Genomic DNA, 13,377 nt, shown 5'->3' with positions numbered 1-13,377 from the left:
TGGATAGAGCACCGGACCTGGAGTCAGGAGGACCTGAGTTCAAATATGATCTCAGACACTTAATAATTACCTAGTTGTGACCTTTGGTGAGTCACTTAACCCCACTGTTTTACCAAAAAAAAAAACCCCAAAAGTTATTTTAATTCACTGGGCTTTAATTTACTTATCTTTACAGTGGTAATAACTATACAATAGGTGGCACATATTGTATCAACAATATGTATAGTGGATATAGATTGCTAGATTTGAATTTGTGAAAACAACTCAGCTCAAAGTGGGACCATGGACAAGTCACTTTACTTCTCTGCACCTTAGTTTCCTGATTTGTAAAAATTAGGGCATTAGACCTTTTTTTAGGTTTTTGAAAGGCAAATGGGGTTAAGTGGCTTGCCCAAGGCCACACAGGTAATTATTAAGTGTCTGAGGTCGGATTTAAACTCCAGGGAGGGTGCTCTATCCACTGCTCCACCTAGCTGCCCCCATTAGACTTTTTTTTATAAGTTTTTGCAAGGTAATGGGGTTAAGTGGCTTGCCCAAGGTCACACAGCTAGGTAATTAGTAAGTATCTGAGGCAGAACTCAGGTCCTCCTGACTCCAGGGCGGATGCCCTATTCACTATGCCACCTAGCTGCCCCTGAGGGCATTAAACTTGAAGATCTCCAAGGTTCTTTGCAACTCTGGAATAATGATCCTATGATAATTCCTGCATTCCTTACATCACAGGGCTATTGTGAGTTTCAAATGAGTGAATGCATATGAAATTGCAACTGATAGTAATGGATCCATGATCCTAGTGCTGAGAGCATTCCTTCCATTGATGCTGATCAAACTCCATGGACATCTTTTAATTCTGACTATTTCTTGTCCAAGTCTTTCCATAAACCCTCCATAGAGGGCCCACCCAGCTGCTGAGGGCACTTCATTTATTTCCTCTGAAAAGTCAATAGATACCAGTTCAGCAATTAGACTGTCCATCTGTTGGCCTTCACTCTCCATATGTGACTGGCCTACCTCCTTTACGGGTCACACACCTCCTGTTAATGTCTTTTGGAGGTGTGCTGAACTGACTGAAGAGCTGATTATCATTGTTAGATTTTTTTCAGTGAGAGCATTTTAGATCTCAGAAATTGGCAAATGCTACAAATGAGGACGTGATTAATTGTTTTGTTGATTATCTAAACTTAAAAAAGGGATGGAGGAAAATGTTAAATATGCAGATTATGCTTCAAAGCATGTCATGAGTTTTATGGATCGTTCCTCATTAAACATTTACTGGTTCGCACACCTGTCTTTAATGCTACTTCTTGAAGGCAGGTCTGCACTGATTGGTAAAATGGTGCTGTCTCCTTGGGCAGTTAAGGCGTCTCAGTGGATAGAGTGCTGGGCCTCAAGTAAGGATGACTTGAGTTCAAATACGGCATCAGATATTTCCTAGCTATTTGTCCCTGGGCAAGTCACCTTAATCTGGCTGCCTTGTTTTCTTAAACTGTAAAGCAGTGACAATAGCACCTCCCTCTCAGACTTGATGTAAGGATCCAATGAGATCCAATATGTAAAGTTTCCGGCATGGGGTAGGGACTTAATAAATCCTTGTTTCCTTCTCTCAGGGGCCAACTTTTTTCCTTTAATTTGTTCTTTGAGTCACTTGTAGAGTATTATTGTTAATATTATTCTTATTAAATTCTTACTTCAGCGCCAATAGAGCTCTCCCTGTCCAATTGATACGTAAGAGGGAGGGAGTGGCGGAGATGCTCTTTGCATTTGTTTTATGTCATTGGCCACTTCTCAATGACTCCCCCACTCCCTTCGCCAGGAGATTCCTGACTTGTGACAAATGAGTACAGTCAAGCAAAACAAATCAACACATTGACTCTGTCAGGCAATGCATGTTTCATTTAACACCTAGAATCTCCCCCCCCCATTGGCAGAGAAATGAGAGGCATACTTCACTTGCTTGCTATCTCCTCATCACATTATCTTCTCTCCAGGCATCATCTTCATTTTCATCTCCCTCCCACCCTTGGTGAGTTTTGGTTTTATCAGGCTGGGCCTTAGCCTTTACCCACTTTCTAGTCCACTCCACACTTTTTTTTTTTACTCAGATCATCACCTCCTCTTCCTCACCATCACAGGTAAACTAGACTCTACCCCTACGTTCCTAGGCTTTGGTAGGTGAGCCTTTACCTCATGTCGACAGACCCCAGGGCTCTACACCTTTTCCTGGACAACTCTTTTTTTAATATTTATTTATTCTCATTTTGTACAAATAGTGTTTTTTAATACATTAATAAAATATTCTTGTTTCAAAGTAAACAAAATACCCCCTCCCCCCCAAAATATAGACTCACTTGAGCAATTCCTGGCCAACTCTTCACCATGCCATCTGCTCTGCAGCTATTACTTCTCAACTTAATCTCTCTCCCATCAGAATCTTGCACTTCCCTCCTCGATTCCCTGATTATGATAGGTAAGCTCTTGCCTTATCATGCTTTGGCCCAAAAACCCACAGTACTTCCCCACTGACCCCAGAGGGTCCACTATACCACTATTAGTTCCACCTTTCCAGTATCCCTTTTTTATATATTGTCTCCTACCATTAGAACATAAGCTTCTTGAGGTTAGTGACTGTTTTGTTTACTTGTTTGTATATTCTCAGCACTTAGTAAGCTGTGTCTTTATCTGTGTCTGGCACATAGTAAGCACTCTATCTATCTAGCCATCCAACCATCATCTATCCTATCTATCTATCTATATCTATCCATCTATCTCTATCTATCTATCTATCTATCTATCTATCTATCTATCTATCATCTATCTATCTATCCATCTATCATCTATCTATCTATCTATCTATCTAACTATCATCTATCTATCTATCCATCTATCATCTATCTATCTATCTATCTATCTATCATCTATCTATCTATCTATCTATCATCTATCTATCTATCATCTATCTATCTATCTATCTATCATCTATCTATCTATCATCTATCTATCTATCTATCCATCTATCATCTATCTATCTATCTATCTATCTATCTATCTATCTATCTATCTATCTATCTATCTATCATCTATCTATCTATCTATCTATCTATCTCCATTCAACCATCATCTATCCTATCCAGCCATCATCTATTTATCTGTCTATCCATCCAACCATCATCTATCTATCATTTATCCTTTCTGCCTATATATCTATTATCTATCTGTCTTTCTATCAGTCCTCTGAAATGAGGATTCATCATTGCACTGATAAGAATTCAGAAGTCCTTCAGAATTGTTTTTCTTTATGTTATTATGGTCATCATATAACTTGTTCTACTAATTCTACTTACTTTGTTCTGCATCAGTAAACACAAGTTTCTCTGAATTCTCTGCATTCTGGGTAGATTTTCAGAAGTCCCATATTCCTAAAACCATAGAGATAGAAAATGATTGTTAAGTTCATTTAATAAGTGTGTCTCAATTTAGTAGTTCTTATTTAGGTTTCTGATATTGAAAGTAACAAGTCAAGGGAAAATAAAGGAATAAATTCTTCTTCACCTTCAAACACTAAAAGCTTTCATTAGGTACCTAAAATGATATAAACTAAAGCATTGGAGATGACTTTTTCTGGTAATCCTAGAAGCTGGACCCTAGAAGGACAGCTAGAGGGTTCAGTGAATAGAACACCATTCTATGTAGTTGGAAAAACAAACAAAATTTTTATATAATTAAAAAAAGAATAAAGGACAAATGTCATCATCAGAATCTATGACAATAGCCAATTTGCACCTGACCAATTCATTGATATAGGAATGGATGTCCACCTTTGCAGAAGATCTTCATTAGGTAATGGTCAGTCGACTATGTAAATGATCTTGGACAGTCAGGCAGAGGGAGTGGAGAGTAAATGCGTGAGTAGCATTCTATTGACCAAATTGAGTATTTGAAAGCCTTGTGCACCACAGCAATAGCATCTATGTGATTCAGTACTGAGTGGATGAGAAGTCTACTTAGTTTACTCACACAAAGCATGAGGTTCATCCAGATACTATGGGGTCATAATATAGATGAGGGAATGATATAACGGTATAATCAAGGAACTTGCAAATCTACCTTAAAGATATTCTTAACTGGAGCAAAGACCTTCCCCTCCCAATACTGATGTCAACCAGAACAATGTCTGTGTCAACTCCCCTGCCATTCTAGGTTTTGATTCCCCGCTTCAATGATAGGTTTCCTCTATACCAGGCAGTCTGAAAACCTCCACTCTCACTGCTGCCATCTCCCCTGACACAGACCCTCTTCTTTCTCTGACCCCATTTGTGACTCTTGGCTTCATGTGTGGACTCATGTTTGTTTCTCCCTGCTTCTGAATCTAGAACCTGGAAAGACTTTGGTCTTTCTCTCCAATGGGAGTTAAGCCATAATTAGGATAAGCAGCAGGAATTTTGCCCCCAGGCACTGATAGCATTTGCAATTCTTCAGCTGCATAGAAATTTTAGACTTTATTTCATAAGAATAATTAGTGAAAGAACAAGATGGAGGACTAGATAGTTTCTAAATCCCTTCAATCTCTCAAACTTCCCCAAAATGAATTAAACACAAGAGATAAAGAATTTTGCTGCCTTTATGGTCAAAGACACCAAGAATCCTGATGAGGTCACATCTTGAATAAATATTGCAAGCAAAGAAAAATTAATTAATAACTGAGGAAGCAGAGGGTATTGTGGATTCCCAAGAGAGGAAGGCCAGAAGTGTGCTTTTTTTGGCAAGGCAATGGGGTTAAGCAACTTGCCCAATGCCACACAGCTAGGTAATTATTAACTGTCTGAAACTGGATTTGAACTCAGGTCCTCCTGACTCCAGGGTCAGTGCTCTATCCACTGTGCCACCTAACTTCCCCCTCCCCAGTGCTTTAAAAGAGAAATCAGAATTGTGAAAGCAGAAATGATGGCCTTCACAGGAGAAATAATTAGCAGAATAGAAAAAAAATATTGAATCTACAGTGTCAAGTCTCATCAAGGAAACAAAAGAGACAATAACTCATAGTAATGCAATTACACAGAAGTGAAGGAGAACCTGGAAGAAAAGAAACAAAAGGCCAATAGATCACTACCCATGCATTTACTCTCTGTCCCCTCTGCCTGATTGTCTGCAAAGTATTTACTTAGTTGACTGACTGACCGTTACCTAATGAGGATCTTCCACAGAGGTGAAAAAGCACATTAGAAGAAAGTATGATCATCATACTAGTAAAATACCCATCTTGATGACAAGATGCATAAGGGTTATGGTTCTTCCAGAAAAACATAACAAATTTAAAAACTTGAACACATAGTGCAAGAAAACTGCCCCAAACTTCTGAACACAGAAAACAAAGTACCAAATGAAAGGAATCCAGAGATTGCCTTCAAGGTGGTATGGAGGGGACCCTATGCTGCAAAAATAAGAGAGAAATGGTAGCTAAATTTAACAATTCCCAATGACAAATTCTGCAACTGACCTGGAGAAATATCTTAAATATAGAGAAAGAAAATTTAAATAAAACAAAACTTATCATATTAACCAAAAATCACAGGTCAGAATAGAATAATGTGTTCAGAAAAGCAAAAATAATTCAAAAAAGTATCATAAGGTGACCATATTCTACAAACTTGAGCCTAACAGATAATCATAAAAGATAAATGGATGCTAAATAAAAGTGTTTGAAAAATTCCTAGAAAGAAAGCTTGACCTGAACAAATTGTTAGCTTCCCAAACATACCAGAAGACAGATACAAAAAAGATAAACCAATAAACAAGATGATAATATGATAATGGGTGTGTGTGGGGAGAGAGAGAGAGAGAGAGAGAGAGAGAGAGAGAGAGAGAGAGAGAGAGAGAGAGAGAGACTGATTAAGAGATTTCTTTCTAAGGAGTAAAACAAAAGAAGGGGTAAAAGAAGGCAAATAGAAGTGATGTGGAAAACAGATCTGAAACATCATAGACTAAATCTTACAACACTCCACCAACAGGTGAATCAGTGCTTTGGTGGTACTAAATTACAGAGTGTGTGTAAAAGGGGGAAGTAGGGACAAAGATAGAGGAGATTTGTGATGTATCTTAATCAAGTCAAAGACTAACATCGAACTGAAAATAACCCCTATAGTCTCTCAGAAAGAAGGGAATCCTACAGAAGAATGGGTGAGGAAACAAAGGACAGGATTGAAGCAGAAAGAAGGTAGGAGGAGAACCATTGATAAATGCTTCCAAGAGAAGAGAGATGTTCAATAAATGGAGACAGGGACCTTACAATAGGAATAATCTGCAGAGACTTGGTATTTAGACAGACCAATAATTTTGCCTTGGGAAAAAGGGAATCAGAGCTCATGGGGACAACTGGCACTCAGAAGAGTGAAAGGGAATGAACTTAGGGAGATTTCATGACAAATGGGAAAAAATGACCATGGAAGGGCAGTGGTTAATGATAAACTTCACAAGATGATGAAAAAAGGGTAAAAACCTCACTTGTACAAAAATATTCATAGCAGTCCTGTTTATGGCGGCAAAGAATTGGAAATCAAGAAAATGTCCTTCAATTGAGGAACGGCTTAACAAACTGTGTTATATGGATGTCATGGAACACTGTTGTTCTATTAGAAACCAGGAGGGATGGGAATTCAGGGAAGCCTGGAGGGATTTGCATGAACTGATGCTGAGTGAGATGAGCAGAATCAGAAAAACACTGTACCCCCTAACAGCAACATGGGGGCCATGATCAACCTTGATGGACTCACTCATTCCTTCAGTGCAACGATCGGGGACAATTTGGGGCTGTCTGCAATGGAGAATAGCATCTGTATCCAGAGAAAGAACTGTGGAATGTGAACAAAGACCAAGGACTAGTGCCTTCAATTTAGGGAAAAAACTGGTATCTTATTGTCTGATCTTGCTATCTCTTATACTTTATGTTTCTTCCTAAAGGATATGATTTCTCTCTCATCACATTCAATTTGGATCAATGTATACCATGGAAACAATGCAAAGACTGGCAAATTGCCTTCTGTGGCAGGGGGTGGGGGGAGGGAAGTAAGATTAGGGGGAAAATTGTAAAACTCAAAATAAATAAAATCTTTAAGAATAAAAAAAATAAACTTCACAATCAGGGATATAGGAAAATTCCAACCATAAAGCAATATCCTCTCTGTCACATGTAGGAACTGGTATTTCTAAGTCTGAGGCAGAAGAAAAAATAAAGAGGAACCAGGGGACAAGACAAGGCCATAACATAAAAATGTATTAGAATGTATATATATATATATTACAATTATATCAGCACCACATGAAACTTTTGCAAAAGTTGGTCATGTATTAGGGCACAGAGATAATGCAAACAAGTATAAAAAAGCAGAAATTGCAAATTATATACCAAAATGAAATAAAAATAGTAATCAGTTCAGGTAGTACAAACCAAAATCTTAAATAATTAGTGAATCAAAGAAGAAATCTTAGAAGTAATGAATAATTATTGTTAAAGAAAGTGATAATGATGAAATAAACATTCCCAAATTCTTGGGATTTAGTTAAAATAGCCCTCAGGGGGAAAAATTATTTCTACAAATGTACATTAGTCAAAAATAAAAAGAAAACATTAATGAAGTGAATATGCATTTAAAAAATTAGAAAGTTAACAAATAAAGAAATATAAAATAAGCACAAAACAGGAGATATTAAGAATGAGAGAAATAGATCAACTGGAAAGCAAAAAAGAAATTTATAAAAATGATAAACAAACAAAAGGTTCTTTGACAAAAACTAATAAAATCGATAGACTTTTAGCCAATCTGATTAAAAAGAAGACAGGGACATCAAATCAACAAAAAGCAAATGAGCAAAGTAAAAGCACAAAATTTCCAAAAGTAGTAGGAAAAAAATCATTAGAACCTATGTACAGTTATATACTAAGAAAACTGAGTACACAAATGAAAGAAAGGAATATCTTGAAAAATTTGAAATACCTAAATTAATAGAAGACCAAGCAAAGATCTTAAATTGCCTAGTCTCAGCAAAGGAAATAGAAATACTCATAAAGAAACAATCACAGTGGGGGGGGGGAACTTCCTTGTCCTGATGGATTCACAAAAGAATTCGATCAATTTACAAAAAAAAGAAATTATATGTTTTACATGATTGTACATACACAACCTATATCAAATTGCTTATTGTCTTTGGAAAGGGAGAGGGAGGGAGAAAATTTGGAACTCAAAAATTTTATTTAAAAAAGAAATTAGCAAAATCCTACACAGATTACTCTCAACAATTGAAAAGGAAAACATACCAATTTTCTTTTATGAGACAAATATGAGTCTAATAACTAAAAAAAAATGAAGCAGTGCAATTGTAGAACAATATCATTAGTTCAAATGTATTAAATAGCATACTGTCAACTAGGTTACAGTGATCAATCCATGAAATCATTATTACCAATTTGGATTTGTATCATGGATGAAAAGATGGTTCAACATTAGGAGAACAATCAAAATAATTAATTGTTTATTAAAAGCAAAAACATCTACTGTTTCAATTATCTCAATAGATGCAAAAAAAGGCCTTTTGACAAAGTAACATTTATTCTAAAAATAACTTACAAATGGGCATAGAGGGACTGTTTTAAATATCATGCAACATATTTATCTAAAAACAAAAATAAACATCAGATTCATTGGGGATACATTAGAACCTTTTCTAATAAATACAGCACTAAAGCAAAAATGTCCACTCTACCCACTCTTATTTTATATAGCTCTGAAAATGCTAGCAAATATCAAGAAGACAAGAGAAAGAAACTAAAGATGTCAAGATCAGTAAAGAGGAGATAAAACCATCCCTATTTGCTATTGACATGATGGTTTACTTAGAAAATTCTAGGGAATCAGCAAAGATACCAACTGAGGCTATTAATAGCTTCTGGAAAATTGCTGACTACAACAAGAACAAGAACAAGGAAAACAAACCCTCAAAAATCAACAGTATTTCTACATTAACAATAACAAAACTGTGGAGGTAGTAATAGAAAAAGTAACCTATTACAAATACATACGAAATACCTATATAGCTGGGGGTTACTCTACCAAAGTACACAAAAGATTTGTATGTATTCAATTATAAAGTACTCCTTAAGGAAATAAATAACAATCTAAATAGCTGAAGGAATATTCAGTGCTTATGGTTGGGCCAAGCTAACAGTGAAAATGACAATGCTAGAAGGATGAATTTAAAGCTTTAAGGTATCAATCAAATCACAAACGGATATTTTACAGAATTTGATAAAATAATATTCATTTGGAAAAACAAAAGATTTAGTGTATCAGGGGTAGCTAGATGGCAAATGGATAGAGCATTCACTTTGGAATCAGAACAGGCGTTCGAATCCAGCCTCTGACACTTATTAGTTGTGTGACTTTGGGCAAGTCACTTAACCCTGATTGCCTTGCACCTCCAGTCATCTTGACTCATATCTGGCCACTGGACTCAGATGACTCTGGAGGAGAAAGTGAAACTGGTGACTTAGCCCAGCACCCCCTCACCCAAATCTAATTCATGTGCTTGTCATGGCATCACCTCCCTGATGTGGTGATGTTTTTAGAGAATGAAGGACAAATATTATTTAAAAGAAATAGAACTGATGAGGAAAATAGCACTTCCAGACCTCAAATGAAATTATAAAGCAACAATCATTAAAAAGACATAGAGACGACTGACAGAACAGACTAGACTAGAGAAAAATCAGAAACAACGGAATTCAATTTCCTAGTATATGATAAAATGGAAAATATGAGTTACTTAAGAAAGAATTCCTTATTTGATAAAAATGTGTGGGAAAACTAGAAAGCAATCTGGTAGAAATTAGGCTTAGACTAATCTCTAGAACCGTATTCCACAATAAATTCTAAGTGGACACATTATATTAGTAATAAAGATTATATGATTAAAAAGTGAGAAGAAAAACTAATCATACCTCTTACAACTATGCATAGCAGATATATTTTTAGCCAAATGAAGAAGAGAATTACAAAAGCTAAAATAAATAACTGATAATGCATGAAACGGAAAAGCTACTATACAAACTAAATGCACCTAACATTATGGTGAAGGGAAGCAGTCAGCTTGGAAAAAAGATCTTTGTATCAAATTTATCTGATAAGGGTTTGATATCCTAGAAATATAGATAATTAACAGAGATATAAAAGCATATGTATATGACCAAAAGTCGTAATAACACAAAAAATAAATTATCAAAATAATTTATAATAATATAATAAATAATTAAAAGATAGTCAAAAGACAGAAACAATTCTCAAAAGAAGAATTACAAATGATTAACCATATAAAAGGATGTTCCAAATCATTAATAATAAAAATTGCAAATCAAAGTAAGCCTGAGATTTTAACTCATAACTTACAAACTGGCTGATAGAAGGTGCTCATATTCTATTCTGGAAGGGTTATGGGAAGATAGGCACACTGGTGTACTGTTGGTGGAGCTGTGAATTAGTCAACCATTTTGAAAAGCAATTTAGAATAATACCAATAAAGTGATTAAAGTGACCATACCCTGGGCGGCTAGGTGGCTTAGTGGATAAAGCGCGGGCCTTGGAGTCAGGAGTACCTGGGTTCAAATCCGGTCTCAGACACTTAATAATTACCTAGCTGTGTAGCCTTGGGCAAGCCACTTAACCCCATTTGCCTTGAAAAAACCTAAAAAACAAACAAACAAACAAGAACAAAAAAAAAAAAACAAAAAAAAGTGACCATACCCTTTGATTCAAAGGTTCCATTATTTGACTTACCGCACAAGGAGGTCATTGATAAAAAGAAAGTTCCCCAAAATACCAAAATATTTATGGCAGCACATTTTGTTATTAGTTTATAAATGACCATTTTATTTTATTTTCCCCCAGTTACATGTAAAAACAAGTTTTAAAATTAATTTTTAAAACTTTGAATTCCACATTCTTTCCCTTCTTCCCACCCCAGCCCCTCATTGAGAAAGTGAGTTATTTGATATAGGTTAAAAATGTATAGTCATATGTAAATATTTTATTTGTTTTCCAATTATATACAATACATATACAATGATATACAAGAATTTTTCTGGTAAGATTTTGAATTTTACACACATCCCCCCCCTTCCCTCCCCCCTTCTCCCCCATAGAAGGCAGTCTGATAAACTTTACATTGTGAATGTGTAGTCATATAAAACTTTTCCATAATAGTTATGTTCTGAAAGAAAACATAGAACCCCCCAAAAAAAAGAAATCTCAAGAAAAATAAAGCACAAAAATGTATACTTCAATCTGTATTTAAACACCATCAGCTCTCTCTCCCTAGGGATGGATAGCATGCTTTATCATAATTCTTTCAGAGGTGTCTTGGATCACAGCACTGCTGAGAAAACCTAAATCATTCACAGTTGATCATCCTACAATACTGCTATTATTTAGTATTCAGTACCTTTATTATTGCATCTGTTCATGTAAGTCTTTCCAGGTTTTACTGAGAGCATCCTGCTTATCATTTTTATAGCATTATATCATATTCACTTATCAAATTTGTTCAGCCATTCCCCATTTGTTGAGGATCCCCTCAATTTTAATTCCTTGCCACCATAAAAGAATTACTATAAATATCCATGTACACACACCCAAAAGTCCTTTTCCTTCCCATTTTTCATCTCTTCCAGAATATGGTTAGTAGTGGTATTGTTAGGTCAAAGGGGAATACATCCTCTTTAGGTATAGTTCCAAATTGCTCTAGAGAATGCTTGAATCATTTCCCAACTCTTCCAAAAGTGCATTAATCTCTCATTTTTCTCTACATTCCCTCCAATATTTGTCACTTTCCCTTTCTTTGCTATTAGCCAATTCAAAAAGAATAAGATAGTACCTCAGAATTGTTCTAATTTGTGTTTTTTCAAATAATATTGAGTTAGCACATTTTAAAAATATGGTCATGGATGGCATTGATAACCTCATCTGAAAATTATTCCTATCTTTTGATCATCTATCATTTGGGGAATGGCTCTCATTTTTTATACATTTAACTCAGTTTTTTATGTTTGAGAAATGAGACTTTTATCAGAGAAACTTGTTTCGATATTTTCCCCTACAGTTACTATTGATAACTGTATTTACCTCCATCCCATTCCCACTACCTCCCATTAATTTTATTCTCTCTCTCTTTTCACCTTGTTCCTCCCTAAAACTGTTTTGTTTTTGACTACCCCCTCCCACAATCTGCCCTCCCATCACTCTGCACCTTTCTACCATCCCCTTCCCCTTCTACTTTCCTGTAGGGTAAGAAAGATTTCAATACCCAATTGAGTATGAATGTTATTCCCTCTCTGAGCCAATTCTGTTGAGAGGAAAGGTTCCTCACTCTCCTTCATCTCCCTTTCTCCTACACTCCACTGCAAAAGCTTTTTCTTACCTCTTTTATGTGAAATAATTTACCCATTCTACCACCATCCTTTTCCTTTCTCCCAGAATATTCCTCTCTCATCAATTAACTCCTTTTAATATATTATCCCTTCATATTAAACTCCCACCTTTGCTCAATCTTTACATCCTTCTAACTGCCCTAATAAATGGGAAAGTTCATATGAGTTATCAGTTATCATCTTTCCATACAGGAATATAAACAATTCAACATGAATAAGTCCCTTATGATTTACCTTTCCTGTTTACCTTTTTATGCTTCGCTTGATTTTCAGATCTGAAGATCAAATTTTCTGAATTTTCATCAGGAAAGTTTGAAAGTTCCCTATTTCATTGAATATCCATCTTTTCCTTTGAAAGAGTATGCTCAGTTTTTCTGAATAGTTGATTCTAAGGTGCAATCCCAAATTTTACCTTCTGAAATATCACATTCCAATATTACAGTTCCTTAATGTGAAAGCTGCTAAATCATATGTTATCCTGATTATTGTTCCGCTATAATTGAATTGTTTCTTTCTGCCTGTTTGCAATATTTTCTTCTTAACCCAGGAGCTCTGAAATTTGGCTATAATATTCCTGGGAGTTTACATTTTGGAATCTCTTTCATGAGGTGATTGGTGGATTCTTTCAATTTTTATTTTACCTTCTGGCTCTAAAATATCAGGGCAGTTTTCCTTGATTATTTCTTGAAAGATGATGTCTAGGTTCTTTTTTTGATCATGGCTTTCAGGTAGTCCAATAATTTTTAAAAATTTTTTTATTTATTTAAGGCAATGGGGTTAAGTGACTTGCCCAAGGTCACACAACTAGACAATTATTTGGTGTCTGAGGCCAAATTTGAACTTAGGTCCTCCTGACTCCAGGGCCAGTGTTCTATCCACTGTGCCATCTGACTGCCCCTGATCCAATC

Source organism: Macrotis lagotis, chromosome X (genome assembly GCF_037893015.1).
Source record: "Macrotis lagotis isolate mMagLag1 chromosome X, bilby.v1.9.chrom.fasta, whole genome shotgun sequence".
Taxonomy (NCBI): domain Eukaryota; kingdom Metazoa; phylum Chordata; class Mammalia; order Peramelemorphia; family Peramelidae; genus Macrotis; species Macrotis lagotis.
The sequence above is the reverse complement of the archived record's forward strand: the minus strand, read 5'-3'. Positions refer to the sequence as shown.